Consider the following 20397-nt stretch of genomic DNA (forward strand, 5'->3'; position numbering starts at 1 on the left):
TCCAGAGAGAGCATTAGCATCAGATTCATAAGGGCACATTACTCTGTACTGACATAGCCTGATGGAGCTTTAGTTTTAGGAGGAAAATGAGAAATCTAAAGGACATTAAAAATGAAGGAGTCCAAAACACAGTGTGCATGGCAAAGGATCCAAAGAACTAGAGTGCTGCTCTAGGCAAAAGGTGATGAAGAGAGACCTTTCAGACTTCAAGTATCTGAATGTCTCTTACATAGAGCAAAGATTAGTTCATGTGGGGAAGTACTTATATCCAGGGTTTCCTGCTGAAGAAATAGGGTTGCTTGTTTGTTTTGGTAAGTTCTTAATTATTGTGGTATGTTAGTTTTCCATCACTATATCAAGTAGCTGAAACAAATCAAAAAGAGAAAAGGTTTGTTATGTTTCTGTTTTAGATGTTTCAGTCCATGATCTGTTGGCCCTGTTGCTTTTGGACCCATGGCAAAGCTTCCCATTATGGCAGGGAGTGGGTGGGGGAGCAAAACCACTCACCTTTTGGCCAACAACAACAACAACAACAAAAACAAACCAGAGGAATAGGAAGGGGTGGGAGTCCAACAATCAATCCCTTTCAAGGTCACTCCCCCAATGACATAACTTCCTCCTGCTAGGCCCCACCTCTTAAAGGTCCCACTACCGACCAGTAGAAGCACACTGGAGATTAAACCTTTACATATGGGCCTTTGGGAGACACTTGTGATATAAACCTCAACACATAATTTCAAGCAAAGTACAAATAATCAATTAAATAATATATTATACAATGTATTTAAATATTCGGTAAATAGTTACATTATAAGAAAGTGAAGAATGTAATCATGCTTAATAAATATTGTATAAATGCCTGGTAATTAACCCTTCAAGGGACTATATATTTATTCCTTGCATACTGTCTGTGCCACCAGAATATAATATTTATTAGAATGGGGCTTTGCCATCCTTACTCTCCAATGGATGCTGTATAGGAATTATGGGTTTGTTTGAGCCATCACAAGGCAGCAGATTGCTTTACTAAGAACTCATGGTGTGAATCCACTGGTTGTAGATCACTCAGATTAAAGCTGACACCCTCCCTTAGCTCACAGTGCTAGGTTAAAACACAGCCCATGGGAGGTAGCCCCACACCCCCCCAAAACTTGATTTTTTCCATCTTTATCCTGTTTTCCTCAAGAAGCCTGCCACACTGAAACCTTTGATGTGTTCTCCCTTCAACAAAGATTTTGGGTCTTTTTCCCATTCCTACCAGGACTGGAAGATTCACCAGGCCCCAGTTTTGAAAACTATTTTCTGCCGCTTGTTTTTGTTTCTTATTATTTTCAGACTTTAAGTTTTCTAGCCGGTTCACAGCTCGAAGCAAGAATTAGCTCTCAGGGTGCTGGTAACCCTGACAACTCTCCACTGTACTCCTGTGGTTAGGAAATATTAGGCATTTAATGAATGCTCTTGAATGAATGATGGCATTTCATTTAGCCATAAAATAACACCATGAAGTAAAATGTGTTAAACCCACTTCACAAATGTTATGAATTATATTTACTAAGGATTAATAAGTTGCCTAATTTTCCAACTAGAGCCAGCCTTGACTCCCAACCCTATGCTTTTACAGTACCTTTGAAATCTTCAAGGAAAAAAAGCAAAGGAAAAACATAGGTAAATAACAGTGGTGTATTTCTGAATAGAAGTTTCCTTGCTACTTCCCAGTGTCACTTGTTGCCATGGTTTCTTTTATGAGCACTCCCACCAATGACAACTTAGCTATCGACCTAGCTACTGAACTAAAAATAGGTGACATTTTCAAATAAATTAGAGCTAGATGGGTGATCTATTTATACCTTCTGTTACATTTCTCTAGTGCTCTCAATTTTGATGTGCCAAAATGAGAATTAAAATAAGTGCAAGATTATTCTCGGAAGTGTATATGTGCAGTTTTATTAACTCTGGCACGCAATGCAATATTGTGTGATTGATATGTAGGTTTGTATGTAGATTTAGCACATGCAAAACATTTAATACAGTATTACAGACTTCTAGTTTTGCAGGAAAAAGGTAAAAGCTTTTTATTTGTTTTGTTTTCACTCAATATACAGCTTTAATTTAGTGGTTAAGAACCTTCAAATCAAGTCGCATAATATAAAACCTTAATAAAATAGTAGGATATTTAAGGAAATAAAATGTAGGGTATGCATCTATGTTCTTAGAAATATATTTTAATTATCTAAAAACAAAAAGATATTTTAAGCCCAGTGAACATTAGATATAGAAGAAAACATAAAATCATGAACTTTAACTTTGCAAAATTATCATTTTACAATTGTGGAAAGATAAGGCCCAGGACTTTCAGTAATCTGAATTGCAGAACAAATGAATAGCAGATTAGATGATTTATTACATTAATTTACTAAAAAGAGAGAGAGAAAATTGGAATCAAAAGCTTCTCCTCAAAATACAATCTATGACAAATAAATATTTGGAAATAAACTTTTTACATTTAAGCCAACAAATAGACACCCATAGAAATAAAAATATAATTCCAGGGACTATGAGATATTTACATTTTCATACATTTAATATATTCAGATAATTGGCTTCTATATTTGATCTAATTCTATATTGAGAAAGATAGTTTCTATGTTAGTGGAAAATATATCTCTGTCACTCATGTGCTTGAGCTGAATGGCTCTCTTTCTCCCTGCACCCATAGCCTGTACAATCTCTCTCTCTCTCTCTCACACACATACACACACTCCCACAAACAGCTTATGCACAAGGACACATGATAAAAGAGGTGCAAAGGGGGGCATTATCAATTTTTTAATGACAAATGGGTGCATAGAGGTCTTTGATCTTTGCGTGCCATCCACATGATCAAGTAGTATTTAATATAGTTCAGGAAAATAAAGCAAATCAAAGTGAAGCATATTTAATTAGTGGTTTAACTATGTGATTAATGATGCCTTTTAAAGAAAAATGCCTGTACCAGTAAATGGAAAGCTCATTATTTCTAAAAGCTGTTTTCTTCTACTTAATGACTTCTTCTAATAGCCTGATAAATTGAGCAACAACGTATGAAACCTATTAGCCTAAACATTTTCACAGGGAACTAAATTTAATGTTGTGTTGCAGGTTGTTGATCAACTAATCTGAAAGTAATGAAACAACATCATATGAACCCTTCTGTTCAAATAGCACGAAGCTAGCTCTGAAACAACATACCCGGGAGACTCTTACTTATATAAGAAAATAACTTATGCTAAATTAAAAAGCACATAACAAAAGAGACTAAATTAACAATTGAAAAAAATCATTGGTTTGTATTAATATACTTTATTTATCTGGAGCCATTTATTTCCACCTTATTTGACGTGTCCAGACAATGTTTTTTTTTTCTAGGACTGGAGGCCAAATTGATGTTGACATACCTGCTTAAAAATTCTACAGAATTCAAAAGCAAAGGCATCTTCTCATCCAGTGAAAAAAAAAATGACTCCATCAATTAAATGTAGTATCCAAATAATGGATCCCTGGCAGAATTCCCTGTGACTCTCAGCTTAGCAATTATACAGATGAATGTCCTCAGAGGTCGTATGAACTCTTGAGTCTCAGTTGACTCACCTGGAAATCGAACATCATAATTTTATTCATTTCAAAGTGTTCTGGTGAAGAGTGAGCTGATGCATGTAAAGCATTTCGCACGTATTAGGTGTTCATTTGCTCTTATTAATCATCATGACTATTGTACATTATTCCAATAAAATGTGCTGAGTATATTCTTCAACTAGTTGTTCACTACCACCTAATAGGGTTAGAAGACCAAGTATGGCTGTATGGCATTTGCCAGTAAATGGATGGATCTGGAGACTATTGTGCTAACTGAAAGAAGCCAATCCCCTCCCCCCCAAAAAAAAACAAAGGTCAAATGTTTTTGCTAATATGTGGAAGATAAGCCACAGTAAGAGAGGGAGGGAAAGAAGAGAAGTTACATAAATTAGACAAAGGGGAATGAAGGGAAGAGAGTTGGGATAGGAAATACAGTAGAATAAATCTAACATAATTTTTCTATGTACATATATAAAAAAATACCTAAGTGAATCCCACCATTGAATCCACTCACAAGAATGAGATCCTAATTAGAAATAGCTATATTCTGTCCTTTTATATTTTTATCAAAATTGATTCTATTGTCATGTATAACTAAGGAGAACCAATTAAAAATTTTGGAAACAATATAGGGAAAAAAAGTTCAGGCATGGAATACTTGCTTCTTGGGGAACTTAGTCCCTTTTCCCTATATGATTTCTATAAATTCTCAAAATGAAACAAAATTATGACTATTGCCTTCAGAGTTTTCCTACATGATCACAAGTCAACCATAATATACTTGGGTGAAGGCTAACATTAATTGGTGTGAATATACTGTGTATACAACTAGATATGAAAAATGGTGCTCTATACGTGTAATAAGAATTATTATGCATTCCACTGTCTTACATAAATAAAAAATAAATATTTTTTTTAAAAAACTTCCTTAAATTTACTTTTTTGAGGGTGATAAGATTTTTGCATATTTGGTGTGGGAGAGTATTTATTTATTGGATATATTTTCATAGGTTATCCAATAGCCAGCTTTTCATTGGACCCAAGTATTTGTCAGTCTGAAAAAGATGGAAAGCTCTCAACTCTTCCCTCCCCACCCACTGAAATTCTACTTCAAGGCATTAATGCTATTTTATTTTCAAAAGGATTTATGACAACATCAAAATCAAATTAAAATTCTGGTATAATGGTGAGTTCATTGGCTCTCCTTTCATTCTTCCTCCTATTATAATTGTCTCCTTGTGTAGATACATAAATTGTGATCCAAAATGGCTTCAGGGTGCATTTTGAACCCTTAAATGATATATGAGGATGTCCCTCATCTCTCCTTGGATCAGCATCTCCGCTGCAGCTCATTCTCTAGCTCATCTCCCCCCATGTATACCTGTATCTGCATGGAGGCCTTTTTTTTTTTCCCCTCAGCTCTTTGTGTGTTGTTTCTCGTCCTCAGGTTCCCACTAAAAAGTTGGTGCTCAGGGGAGGCTTTCTCTGACCGTACTAACAAAGTGTCTTAGTCACCTTAATCTCTTACCTGAACCATTGCAATAGCTTCATAACTACTCTCCCTATCTCCGGGTTCAGTCTTGAACTGCATCCCCACAGTCAATGATCATTTAAAATATAACTCAAATTTCTCAAAAACAAAAAGAACATAGAAATGCTCTATAGGTATTTGGAGAAAAAAAAAGTCAACATCAGTAATCATCGGGGAAATTCAAATCTAAACCACAATGAGATATCCTCTTGATTCAGTTAAGAATGGTTTCAATCAAAAAAAGTCAGGCTAACAAGTGTTGGTGAGGATGTGGATAAAGCAGACCCTCACACACTAACTCTGCTGATGGGATACAAATTAGTACAGCCATTGTGGAAAACAGTATGGAGTTTCCTCAAAAATTTAAGAAAAGAACTACCATATGATCCAGCAATCCTATTACTAGATACTTATCTAAAGGAAATGACATCCGTTTGTAGAAGAGACATGTGCACCCCAAGTTCATTGCATCACTCTTCACAAATAGCCAAGTATTGGAAACAACTTAAGTGTCCAACAACCAATGAATGCATAAAGAAAATCTGGCAGGTATTCACAAAGGAATACTATTAAGTCATAAGAAAGAATGCAGTCCTGTAATTTGTAACCACATGGATAAAACTGGAGACCATTATGCTAAGTTGTTACATTTTAAAAATTTGGTGTCTCCCTAAAGTTCATGTGTGAGAAAAGGTAAGAAATTTTATAGATGAAATGATTGGGCTAGGAAGGCTTAAACTAATCAATATGTTAATCCCCTGGTAGGGATTAACTAGACAGTAACTGTAGGCAGGTAGAGTATGGCTGGAGGAAGTGGATCAATTAGGTATCAGTCTCTCTCTCAGCTTCCTGGTACCAAGTCCCCAGTTGCTTTTCTTTGCTTCACACTTACACTATAATGCTCTCCCTTACCTCAGACCCTGAAGAGTGGAGCCAGCCATCCAGGGACTCTGACTACGCAAAGTGTGAGCCATCAAAAAAACATTTTCTCCTATAATTGTTCTTGTCAGGTCTTTTGGTCACAGTAGCAGAAAAACTGACTAAAAACATAAGTGAAATAAGTCAGGCACAGGAAGACAAATACTATATGGTCTCACCTATAGGTAGAAACGTAGAAAGTAGTTCTCATAGAAGCTAACAGTAGCATGGTTGTTACCAGAATCTGGGGAGAGTAGCAGGGGTGGTAGAGATGCCAACTTGATTAGCAAGGCACTAATTAACAGTTAAATAAGAATAAGAAATCCTTGTGGCTATCATACAGTAGGATGGCTAGAGACAAAGTAACATACTATACTTTTCAAAAACCTAGAAGAAAAGATTTTGAAATTTTTTACCATAAAGAAATGAGAAGTGTTTAAGAAGTTAAATAGGACTAACCTGATTTGATTATATGTTTAACTTGATTCATTACACTATTTATACATGTATCAAAACATTACATGTTGCCCCATTAATAAATATATATATATACATATAATTTTAATTTTTAATGAATCAATAAAAACTAAATTTAGTATATAAAAAGAAAGAAAAATAATTCAAGGTAAGATGGTGGTAGCTTTCATGGTGCCTCATACACACACAGGGTAAGGATCTGGGGGAAGCCCACAGATGGACTACATCTAAGAAAAAAATTGACAGTGTATCTCTAAAGAACTCAATGCATATTTGGAAGGTATCCAGCTACCAAGAGCAACATGCTGCCTTCATTATTAACAACTATGCAGAAAATAGTGATGGTAAGGCAAATGTACTTCTAAGCGTTCTAAGACCCAAGGGGAAATATCATCCTTAAATTTAGCTGTCTAGTCTTCATGTTGTGTAGAGAGTTAAATGGGCTAATAAGAAAACTTGAGCCAAATTTGCAGCCAGCCTTTATTTATGGATCAGTGCAAGGGAAACTCACAAAATTTGGAGCCCTTTATACCCTATAATGAAGCAGTCCAAGCAGGATGTTCTCAGGGATGATACTCACTCTTCCAGAAGAGCAAGAAAAAGAACATAAATCAAGATATTAGTAAAGAGAGGGAGTAATTAATAAAAAGTAGTCACTGATGAGTTATATTCTTTATTATGTGCTCATGTGCACACACACAATATGGTACAATCTTGTATGATAACTTGGATCTTTCACAACATTTTCAGTAATACATTCTTCAGCAGGTAGAAAAATCAAACTGCCGCAGTCTGGCTGGGCGCAAATCATGAGCCACTGAAGCAGGAACAAACTTTATTTTTGAACTCCAACAGCACACACCACACACACTCCCCGGAAATTTTCCTGGGAACCACGCACGCAGCTCCTCCCGGGCCACACTACACCAACAGGAAATCCCTCCTCTGGAATTCCCTCCTACCCCACTTCCCCAACCAATGGGAACTCTCCGGGAGCCTGCAAGAGCTCCAAAGTAGCAGGCCTAGGCAGACAGCAGGGGTCTAATCTCCAATTGAATGCACATCTTAACATAATCATTATCATCTCAATGGCTTGCTGGGGTCACCTTTCAACCAAAAATGCCATGCTTCATTCCTACTTGGCTATGGCTCTCAGCACAAATGATAAGTTCTGAAGTCATGCAGGAAATTTGTCATCCTTTAAAAGCAAGAGAACCTGCTTTACTGTTGGAACCTTAAACAGAAAGTTCTCCAAATGCTTTAAGCACCTCAGCTCATTACCACATAATAAAAAGGAAACTCATCTTTTATAAAGCAAATGAATTCACAAAGAGAACACAGAGAGGAAACTACTTAGGATGCACAGAGAGAAAGCTGTTGTGGTCTCATAGTCATAGTATTTTCTAAGCAAAAGAGAGCAAAATAAATCTTCTTCCATAATCAAGAGGTAAAGATGTAATATTAAAGAGTGTATGAATCAGTTCATTAAGAATATTGAACTCCATGGTATGTTTTAAAAGCCTTGAATTAAAAGATTGATTGATGGAGAAACGACTCACCATGGAGGATATACAAAGATCTCTTAGAAGCAGTGATGTAAAATTCATAGTGGTTCATTCCCTAGAGCAGAGGTTGGTGTCAGTTCTTTATATGCCTTTATTAATTTACTGTACAGAACCTGGTAATAAGGAAATAAGTAGAATTCTCTTCCTAGAAAATAGATTTGGTCAGTATCAACAGACTCATCAATCAGCCCTTATATATGTTTTATTTAAAAAGCATATTTTCCTCTAGGTATACCATCTATTATATTTATTTCTATATGATGAATACTTATTTTGGCCATGAATATAGTATAGAGTAGTATAGTAGTCCTCACTTATCTGCAGGGGAAACATTCCAATAACCCCAATGGATACCTGAAAGAGCAGAGAGTATTAACACTATTTAAGCTATATTTTTCCTATATGTAAATATACTTGCAATAAAGTTTAATTTATAAGTTATGCAGAATAAGCAATCCATCAACAATAACTAATAACAGAATAATTATAGTGACATTATATGAATGCTGTATTTAACCATACTTTCACCTTATCACTTGAAGAAAGCACTTAACAACTAGGTTATGCACATAAGTTAACAGCTATCTTAACTCTGGAAATCATCCAGTGTGGTTTATATATTTGATATCCTCTCATAATTTAAATTTGTTCTCTATTTTTTATAATAGCCCCTGATATTAGAATTAGAAAATGTACATTATGCTTATAAATTACAACCTTTTCTTTAGCTGTTGATCATCTTTGGCTAAAGTGTATATAATACATAGGAATGAATTTTAAAAGTAATTTTTATACTTCTATGTGTTTGCATAAAATTAATTTTAGTGATGAACCCAGGGATTTTAATTAATGAATGCTATATTAGCTGGGCATTGTAATAGGAAATAGGTCAAAATGATTTGCTTATTGCTATGGTTTGAATGTGTATAAATTCAGAAATTGGAAGCTTGATTCCCTGGTGTGCCCATGTTGGGAGGTGGAGCCTACAGGAGGTGAAGAGTCATGAGTGTGGATCCCTCACAGTGGGTTGAAATCACTGTTGCAGAATTGGGCTACTTACTTTGAATATGTTATTCTGAAAGCAACCTGCTCTCTCCCTGCTCTCTCTTGCTGGTTTGCTCTCACCTTTTACTTTCTACCATGTTATAATACAAAACACCAAATGTCCTTGGACTTCACAGCCTCCAGAGCCATGAGCTAAATGATTTTTTTAAATAAACTACCCAGTTTGTAATATTCTACTAAAACAACATAAGATGAACTAAGACATTTATCTTATGCCTACACAATATTGGTGAATAAAACAAAACTATTAAGTTTGGATGCAATCGTATGTTGACATAAATCCACACAGTAGTTGAAGTCTGACTCAGGAATGACCTGGACACATGGATTTGCAAAATCACCTTTCTTATATTTTCATATATGTATGTTCCTTTCAGTGACAATTTCCCATTTAGGTATAAATCCAAGTCGTGTCTTACGGTTAAAAAAAGTTTATGATGTATAAATCAGCTTTGCATCAGTATAACAATGTTTCTGAGATGATTGATTTATAAAAAGAAAATAATTATTTTAGCTCATCATTCAGGAGGTTACAGTTCAAGGTCAGGTGATCTCTGGGCCTCTGGTAAGGGTGGCACATAATGGTGAGTGTACCTTGGAGCAAACTTCTTACACAATGAGCCATAAAATAGAGATTAGAAAGAGACTAGGGTCCCACAATCACATATTCCCCGTGACGAAAAGATTTCCCAATAGATCCCACCTTTCAAAGGATCCACTACCTACCAACACCCTCCAGACCAAGCAGTTAAAACCGATGGACTTGTGGGGTACACTCACCCACATCCCAGCAAATGTGAACTTAAAAGAAGCCTATTTTTATATTTTCATACTTCCAAGGTTTATAATCTCAATTCAACTGGTATCTTGTGGGGGGGGGCATGACTTGAGTTTATATGTAGTAATCTTAAAAAATTATTATTCAATGATGTGCTAAAGAAAACTAAGGCAAATTATTGAGGGTCATTGCAAAAGGTCAGAGGGACTACTGAAACTAGGTCTTTCAGTGGCTGAGAGAGCTTGGGTTCAACTCCAAATATAGCATGGACAAATGGAAATTCACAGCCTAGGAATTGCAAAGGAGTCAGTGAATGAAAATTTACTAAGAGGACTCAATAGGGATAAGGGGGATTCTGGCTATTGAACTTAACAAGATTCTTGGTGAAGTAAGGACAGGGTAATCTGACATCACATGGTTATGTTGAAGGATGAGGAACCTGATTCAGTTATCAAGGACTGTCAGATACCTAGGTCTTAGGGTTCTCACTAAAATGATTTAGCAAGGTTTTTGTTAAATCTGGATTTTACAAGTAAGTTCACAGATTATGTTGGGAAATGGTTCAGAAATCTGAATGGTTCTTTGTCAGTAGTGAAAATCCAATGATTAGGTGTCTAAGTCAACCTGGACTCTACAACAACATACTACAGGGTAGTTGGTCTCAACTATAGACATTATTTTCTTATAGTTCTGGAGGTTAGAAGTATATGACCAGGTGATTCATGTAAGAGTTTTTTTCTTTGCTTGTAGATGTCACCTTCTTGTTATATCCTTATATGGCCTGTGTTGGTGTGAGTCACTAGGAGGGACAGGGAAAAAGAGAGAGAGAGAGAGCTCTTTGGTGTCTCTTCTTATAAGTACATGCATCCTATGGGATCAGGGCCTCATCCTTATGACTTTGTTTAACTTAGTAACTTGCAGCGAGACCCTATTTCCAAATACAGCCACTAACTCAGAATTAGAGACTCAACTTGAGTTTTGTGGAGAAACAAACATGGAGTCCAGACTTTGGGAACTGCTGAAAAGTGATTTGGAGGGAAAATAGAACGCATATTGGGGAGGATTAGAAGGGTTACTTTTCTTTAGAAGTTCTGATACGATGGCATTTAAAATATGTCATAAATTACTTTGGTTCAACATTTATTTATATTATAAATCAAAGAAAAAATTAAGTCTGAAAGAATGGGAATGCTTAATTTAGGAAAATCTTCAATTGCCAGGGAAAAAATTGGAATATAAAAGAAAAGGAGCAAAATGTGCTGATCATAAAAGGAGAAATAAATCTGATCAAAGTGATAATGACCAATTTTATGTTTTACAAATACAATTTTTATTATATAATATATATTGTTTATTATAAAATATAATATATAATATATAAATAAGCATTTAATATAAATGTGTAAAGTTTGTCTTTTATGAGGATGCTTTTCTCATTGACTTTACTGTTTCCCATGCTATTTCTGTATCTTATTAAAACAGCAGAAAACACTAAGGCAAGATGACACAATGGAAAATTTTGTTTTTTACAAAATGGATACTGCTTTTTTTCTCCAAGTTTATTTCCCTATTTCTCAAACATTAATATACAAGATAAAATGTGTCCAAATGCTTGGAAGTAAGAAACTATCCCCTCTGGACATTATTTTAAATGCCTCTGTACTTGCATTGCCCTCTAGCAATGATTACTTAGAAAGAATAGATTACAGATATGCAGGGACAGTAATCTCAGCAATGAAGGCATTTGGATGGGACTGATGTCCCCTGAGTTGGCAGGCCTGCCTCAGGCTGGTGACAGCCTATTTACTCATACAGGCATTACCATATTCTATGTGAGCCATGGAATGGTGACAGTATTGAAGGCACCTGTCTGCCTGCCATACAGACTGAGAAGCAGAATTGCAGAGAAGTCAAGTGCATTCATCATCTATCACTGGGTGACAAAATAACCCAAGTTGTAGCTGCTCCAGAACACCCACTCTGTACGTGGGGAACATCAACGCTGTTTCAGGTGCTACAACTGGTTCTGGCTCAAGGTCTTTTACAAGGTTGCAGGCCAGTTGTCAGACAAGGCTAAGGTCATCTCAGAGCAAGAAAGATCCACTTCCAAGATCATTTTTGTGGGTTTTTAAAGGAGACTTCTGTTCTTCTCCTTGGTGTCCTATCCATAGTGAGGCTTTCATGACTGACAGCTGACTTTCCTTCCCTAGAGCTGGTGATGCAGGTCCTTATGGGGTGAAGGGCTGAGGATAGGGAGAAAAGAAAGAGAGGAGGAGGAAAGAGAGAGAGTGCCCAAGACAAAGTTTCAGTATCTTAAAATCTAGTGACAAAAAAACAACTATCTACCAACACTTCTGATTTCTGCTACTAGCCACAACCCTGGTACCTGGGGGAGGTTACTATATATGGATGTGAATGCCAGGAAGTATGTTCACAGGGAGCCATTTGGAGGCTGGCTACCACATTGAATGTGTGTACTGAGCTATTTCCCAATCCTGGTTTTGTTTTGTTTTGTTTTGTTTTGTTTTGAGGCAGTGTTTAGCTAAGTTGCTGAGGGTCTTGCTAAGTTGTTGAGGTTGGCCTCAAATTTGCAGTCCTCCTTCCTTGGTCTCCCAAGTGTCTCAGATTGCAATTTGTGCACCACTATACCTGGCAATATCCCCTTTTTCTCAAAACTCAATAGTACTAAGTATTATCAAACTCTGTCATGTTATCAAATTCTAATTCTTCAGTTTTATCATAGAGGTTGAGTTTTTTGTTGTTGTTGTTAAGTAAGCATTTGAATATATATACACACACACACACACACACACAAAGACACACACACACGTGTATGTGTGTTTTCTTCCATGATTTCTTTTAAGTTTTGCTCTTGACATTTATATTTTCAAGTTATCTAAAATTCAGAGATATAACATGAGATCTAAATAAGCTTTAATTTTATAGTTATTGTTTTTATATAGTACATATATAAAGTCATAGCATCTGTTACTGAATATCTCTTTATTTACCCTCTGATTGATGATTTCTGCTAAATCCTCTTTCTCACATATGTATCTATCTCTAAGATCCCCTGTTTTATTTTATATTGTAACGAAAAAATATGGAAATCTGATGCCACTTGTCTGTGTTCAAATATTTCTTCCTACATTGATTTTGTTTGACCCTAAGTGAATTATTCTTCTGTGTGCCAATTTTTTCATCTATAAAATCCATCTATAAAATTGGCCCATTAAATCTACCTTATGAAATTGTAAAATTTAAACACTTCACTACATATAAAACACACAAAGTATTCTATGGCACATAAGAGACACTCAAAATTAAGGCTTTATTAACCTTAATATCATCAACATTATCACCTTTATTGTCTATTCCTTCATTAGATCAATGCCACTTTGATTTGATTACTATAAATTTCTGGTGACATTTAATATGTTGTAGAGCAAGTCTGACATTCACATATTCCATTTTCAAATGTTTTTGGCCCTTTGTATTTTTTCACTTCTCTATAAATTTTAGTATTTATAAACTTAATGATTTCAAGTTAAAAAAATATGTTTAATTTTAATTGAAATTGCATTGGAGTTATAGATTAATTTTGAGAGATTTGATGTTTATGATAATATGTTTTATAAAAGCTCTTCTTGTATATGAATAGCATACAGTTTTTCCTTTCTTTTCTTAATGTAGTTCTTTATAATTATTTGATTTTTCCAACATTAAAACTCTTTTGAATTACTTATATAAAACTAGTCACTCATTCTCAAAATTGTTGCATGTATATTTTTTAAGTGGTCTATAAATTTACTTTCTTATACATCATTGTCCAATTCAAAGGCAGTTCAAAGGCAGTAATAAGAAAATTCTTATTCTCTTTGTTCTCTGAAATTCTTTATATTATTGTGGGATTATCTGTTATTTGACATTTGGGTAACCTGTCCCTAAATCTTTTTTAGGCCTGATCTTATATCAGCAGCTAATTTCTTCCATTTTTATAGCTCTGCTTAATTTTTTCTTTCATCTTTGAGCAAATTTTGACAATTTATAATTTCCTTGCATATTATCCTTTGGTCATATTTCAAAGTTTGTGCCTTAATATTAACATTTTAGTATTATCATTGAATATGTTTTATCTTTGCTTTTTCTATATTTTGTCTTCCTTTTTCATCCAAAATATTGTCTGTTCATAAATTCTTTTTATTGATCAAAACTCCTAGAGTCACTTCCTAAAGAACTTGACTTTAAAAACACTATTTTGGGTTTTGTTGATCCTTCTGAATATTTCTTGTTTTGAACCTTATCAATTTCTACTTGTGTTTTTCATTTTAACAAAAAAATATCCCTCTTCGCTAACAAATTTATTTAAGGCAATGAATCCTACAGTTTTATATTTTTTTATTTTATTTTCCAGCTATATTTTATCTGACACTGTTTTCTAATTGTAATATTCCTACATTTTTGGCCTAAAAACATTTTATTTTGTTTTCATTACTTGTTTCTCATGTGTGTTATTGTGAGGAGTAAAAGCTTCTACATGTTAGAGATTTGTTAGCTATGTTTATAGATTTCTATTATGTTCAATATATGATCAAAATGTACCAAAAATGGAAACAAATTATCTAATTGGATGCAGAGTTTAATATATATCCATTACATCAAGGTTGCTAATCCTGTTGCTTAAATATTTTATTTCTCAAATACTGCTGTTTTTTTTTCTGCTTGATTAGCTTTCCAGAGAAGTATGTAAAAATCTGCCACCTTAATTATACATTTCTCAGTTTTTCTTTGTATTTATGTCAGTTTTTGTTTTATTTATTTCAAGGTTCATAGAATTTAGAGATTATAATTTCTGTGCTAAATCAGGCATGGTGCTGCATCTCTCTAATCTCAGCAGTGTGGGAGGCTGAGGCAGGAGGATGTCAAATTCAAAGCCCACTTCCCTAAACAATTTAGAGAGACCCCATCTCAAAATGAAAAATAAAATGGCTAAGGATGTGGCTTAGTGATTAATCACTGCTAGATTCAATCCCCGGTGCCACAAAAAAAAAAAGAAAGTAAGGGAGAGAAAAAAAAGGAGAAAGAGAAGAAAAGAAATCATAATCTTTGTGCTATGCTTTAAAATCTCAATTTAATTCATATTTTTACAAAATCTAGAAATAATTTTTATAAAGAGTTAGAATATTTGATTCTGATATTTGAATTGTTGATGACACATTTTTTTTTTACTTCTCCAGACATTATCTTATATAGTCAACATTTGTTTAAACATGCTCATGTATTTACCACTTTGCTTGCTCATCTTTATCTCTTGCTTATCAGGTTTCTCAAGCAGGATGATTTGGGAGGTGGGGAAAGATTGGAATATACTTTTCACTTATGATCTATTTATTGCAAATACTGCAGATTTGTTTATCTGAAAATTAGTTTGCTGTCATGTCTAAAAGACATCATTAAACAATTCCATGCATATGATTATTTTGTCTCAGAATTTTGAAGTTTTCTGAACTCTCCTGGTTTTTATTGAGAGATTAGCTGGCAGTCCAGTTGCTAGTCTTTTTTAATTAGTCAATCCATTTTAGTTGCTTTTGAGCAATCCATGCCCTTGGTGATATGCAGTTTCACTGCCATGTGTCTGGGTACATGTATCTGCTAGGGTAGACTAGATCAGGGGTTCTCAATCTTGTCGCTTCTGGACATCTTTGTTGTGGCCATTGTCCTGTATTTTGCAGGATGCTCAGTAGGATTTCTGGCCTCCACTCTCTGTAAGCAACACTATGGCAAGTTGAGCCAACCAAAAATATGTCCAGACATTGACACATATTCCCCAGGGGAGGTTGGATTGGCTTTCCTTAACAACTGCTCACTAACTGAAACTGCATTAGCAAAAAGCCTCAAATATATCAGTAAATTTAGCAACAGATGTTTGTATCTTGCATATGCTACATGTCCAAGGTCTGTGAGCTACAGATGACTTTGTTCCATATATGGGATCCAAGAAGGTTGATGAACCTTTTTTCAGGGCATTTCCAGTAACCATGGCAGGAATGGGAGAGGGAGAGGAAGGAAGGAAGGAAGGAAGGAAGGAAGGAAGGAAGGAAGGAAGGAAGGAAGGAAGGAAGGGAGGGAGGGAGGGAGGGAGGGAGGGAGGGAGGGAGGGAGGGAGGGGGGAGGGAGGGAAGGGAGGGAGGGAGGGAGGGAGGGAGGGAGGGAGGAGGGAGGGAAGGAAGGAAGGAAGGAAGGAAGGAAGGAAGGAAGGAAGGAAACAGAGAGAGGGGGAAAGGAGGGAGGGTGGGAGGGAGGGAGGAAAAGAAAGCAAGATGTGCTAGCCCCTAAACTTGTGTTTAAAAAGACATACCACTTCTGCTTCTATTTCATTAAATAAAGCAAGGTTCACTATCAAATTCAATGTTCAATGGGTGGAGAAATATTTTTCCCATAGACTAATAATACAGTCTCACAAAATGTGCACATTTTTTTTTTCTAATTTGACTTTTTGAATCTGCAGATTCAAAAAGATCTTATCACCTCTACTATATGCTCAGTATATCTTAAAATATTTTCTCTGTCATATTTTCTTTCTATGGAACTTTAATCAGTGTTGTGTTCAACTTTCTAAATCTTTGTATCTCAAACTCTCTTTCTTTTTTAAATAAGCTTATTCTTTGTATTTCATGCCAAATAACACCATTAGCTATACCTTCCAGTTCATTTACCTTTTCTCTGTGTAAAGGATCCCATTCTTTTATTGGTTATCTCTAAAATTTTATTAATCATGCTCTACTTAATAAAGGTATACAATAATCAATATTTCAGTTTCTCTCCTAAGGAACTTAGGATGCTTTGATGTGTTTCCTTTTGTAAGAGTTGCCTAATATCTTAGTTCTCCCATTGAATTCAAAATTCCAAATTTGTCTTTATTATTACTAAATTACCATCTCTTTCCCATCACCCCATGCATACATGTATGCATGCGCGCGCGCGAGCGCGCACACACACACACACACACACACACACACACACACATACACATAAACACATATACCAACTTATTTTTTTAAGTGTAGCCCTTTCCTAGGCTTAGTTTCTTTCTTCGTAAGTATCATCCTTCTTTTTTTTAAGAGAGAGTGAGAGAGACAGACAGAGAGAGAGAGAATTTTTTTTAATATTTATTTTTTAGTTTTCGGCGGACACAATATCTTTGTTTGTATGTGGTGCTGAGGATCGAACCCGGGTCACATGCATGCCAGGCGAGCGAGCTACCACTTGAGCCACATCCCCAGCCCATCCTTCTTTCTTTATAAGTATCATCCTCTTATGGTTCATTCAGCAAAATTCTACCAGTGATAAAATTCACCTTGGTATTAATTATATTTTCTCCACTATAGAACACTATTTTAGATTGATAATTATTTTCCCTCATTATCTTCAAGGTGATCCTTTCAATATATATATTTTTTTGCTAATGTGGAATTTGCTGTCAAACAAATTCTTGTGATTCATTGCTATAATTTGTTAGTTACCACTGCTTCTTTTAATATTCTTACTTAAATTGTTTTACAGTTTTATTATAATATTGTCCTGTCTACATACTCCTCAGGACTTAGCATCCTTTCCATAATTAGGCTAGAAAATTTCTCTTTCATTCATTCCAATTTTTCTTTTCTATTTTTAATTGTCTTTTCTTTTGGAACAACCAATAGTTAAGTCTTGTTCCTCTTTCCCTACCTTTCATGTCTCAACCTCCTTATACTTTTAATTCCTTCCCCACCCTCCACCCCCTGTGACTGTGTTAGTCACTATCACCAAAATAACAAAAAAGAACAACCAAGAAGAGGAAAAGTTTATTTGGGGCTCACAGTTTCAGAAGTTTCAGTCCATTGTCCATGGACTTCATTGCTTTTGGCTGAAGATAAGGCAGAAGGGTGTGGTGGAAGAAAACTGCTCAGCTGATGGCATCCAGGAAGCAGACAGATAAAGGCAAAGAAGAGACTGCAAGAAATATGAACATTTCCCGGGCACAATCCCAGTGACCAGCTTCCTCTAGCCACATCTTTAACCTGCCTACAGTTAGTTCAAACTAGGATGAAGTGACTAGGTCACAGATCTCCTAATCTAATCCCCTCACCTTTGACTCTGCCTGCACCAACAGGGGAACTTTGGGGTAACACTTCATATTCAGACTGAGACACCAATCAACTTTAAGGAGAAAGATATTTTTGTATAGTATACAGGACATTTTAAAATATATTACACACACATTTAAAAAAATATAGTACACCTGACCATTTAAATATATAGAAACTTAGGTAAAGTTTTCTATATCACGTAGAAATTGTAAAAAATACTTTTAGTGGCAAAGGGCAAAAAACACAGAAATTTTTAAGTAATAAAAATAGAAGGAAACATTTCAAGAAATAAATATGAACCACTTTGAGAGAAAAATAAGTGAGTAACCTTTGTATAAAAAAATACATTCCATGTGATTTTTCTTTATAATGGTTAAGGGTAGCATAGATATCTAAAAGGGGCTAATCAATATTTTTAAGTTTTAGGGTTTTCCACCTAGGTTTGTCGCCTCTTCCTATCCCCTTATACACATCTTGAAATAAAAGGGAAAAGCAAGAATAGTTTTTGATAGTTTATTTCATTCCCAGCCTTCCTCACCAGAATCCCAAACCTGGAGAAAACAGTCGAACTTAACAATGTGTCCATTTGGACCTTTTATTTACAACTATGCCATCTCCTTCCTTCTTTGTCCAGGACTTCTCATGAGGTCAGAGTTAGCTATATTGCAGTAGGATTTCTTTCCTAGAAATAAGCAATGAAGAACATGAACATGTTTAAACCTTTGACTTTCAGACCTGAAAAATAGCAGAAACAAGAACATTTTTCTCTGAACTAAAAGGACCAAAATCATTAGCAGCTAATGCTCTGTGTTTGAAATGTAGACACAATTGATCACAGAGAAGCCCTGCTTGGAAAATTTAGCTCAACTAAAGGAAAACAAAGTTTAAGATATTTTATGTGGATAAATAACCTTGACAGCCGTGGAGGATTTTCTACTTATGTGGAATAGCCTCCAAACAACAAATTTTGAATGCCTACTATAATAAATATGCTACCAAGCTTTCCCGTATCTATAACTATTTCTCCTATTTCTCAAAATCACTAAAAATAGAGAAATCATCTACTACTAAGAATATTATGGTCAGATTCACAAAATGTTTCCATGTTAAACACTCCTATGTGGCTTCAGACCTCCTTTGGGATTTAAGTAGAAATATCCTTAAATTTAAAAAGTAAAGAAAAGCTGAGCTTTACAAATAGCAGACTACATTATTAATGTATATAGCATAGAGAGAGAGAGTCTGAAAGAAATATCTTCACCTTCCTGAAATGTCGAAAAAGACGCTTCCAGCTAAATGATCACGGTTCTCCCCTTCAATTTGACAATGGTAACCTTGAAGACAATAAGTGATTCATTGTCAGAAAACCCAAGTTACATTTAGATTGCTTTATTTCTATATACTTGGGAACCAGAGACCATTTCTGCAATAAAAGTGAAAGGTCATAAACATCATTCAAAGTCATGTTTATGAAAACAGTCATTTCTTACCTGACCATTTGAAAACTCCACATCCTTCTTCTGACTTAGGTTACGATAGAAATACTCAGTATATCTGTGAGTGATCTGGTGAGAGGTTTCAACGGAGAATAAGGAATGACTTCCACTAATGTACCATTAGTTTAACCAGAGGTGACTCAAAACCAACCTGGAGGCAGCTGCTTCATCATTTCTACGCTTCCCTGACTCCAACAGAACTGGATTTCCCAGCTTGTGGATCTTCCTGCATCTCTTCTAACTGACAGCCTTGGAGAGAAAGATTCTGAACAGATCTCTCCTCCCATGCCTCCTAATAAATTGTATAAATTGTGGGAATGGACCAAATAGGAATCCCATTCCATAGTCTTAGACATCATAAACAGCATTGTGTAGACAGGAGCAAAATGGGACTTTCACAAATAGTCCTTTTACTAGGCACAAAACTGACCTGAGATAACTTCATTCGAAACTGCTCAATTAAACTAATACAGGAATTTAAGAGGAACAAAAACATTAACACTGATTACAGCATCACTGGAAGATGGGACAAATTGTGTATTGAAGTTTCCCTGAAGAATGCCATCTCTCTGTGGAGGCAGACAGGCCTATAAAATAGCTTTGGCACTTTAATGCTAGTGCATTCTCAAGTTCCAGATGACAGCTGTATAGTCAACATTTTAAAGCCATCAGAAAACTCAGGCTACACAATGGTCACAGCTGGACCCATCGATCAAACTGTTCTTGCTTGAATGAGATTCAGTAGTTGTTAGATAATTAAACCCTGCATGTTCTGGACCTTAGAATTTTAATCATGGGAGCTAGATTTGGAAGAAAACAAAATATA

General features: G+C 35.3%; 1 long non-coding RNA gene across 1 annotated transcript in view; it reads right to left on the minus strand.

Moving 5' to 3' along the window:
• Positions 1-18574: 18574 nt before the first annotated feature.
• LOC110598717 (uncharacterized) overlaps positions 18575-20397 on the minus strand; it is a 31917-nt gene continuing 30094 nt past the window's right edge. Inside the window, exons 2-3 of the long non-coding RNA XR_005737305.2 lie at positions 19337-19409; positions 18575-18757 (exon numbers count right to left, since the gene is read on the minus strand). This is a non-coding gene — a long non-coding RNA (uncharacterized LOC110598717). The remainder of the gene's footprint in view (positions 18758-19336; positions 19410-20397) is intronic.

Source organism: Ictidomys tridecemlineatus, chromosome 9 (assembly GCF_052094955.1).
Source record: "Ictidomys tridecemlineatus isolate mIctTri1 chromosome 9, mIctTri1.hap1, whole genome shotgun sequence".
Taxonomy (NCBI): domain Eukaryota; kingdom Metazoa; phylum Chordata; class Mammalia; order Rodentia; family Sciuridae; genus Ictidomys; species Ictidomys tridecemlineatus.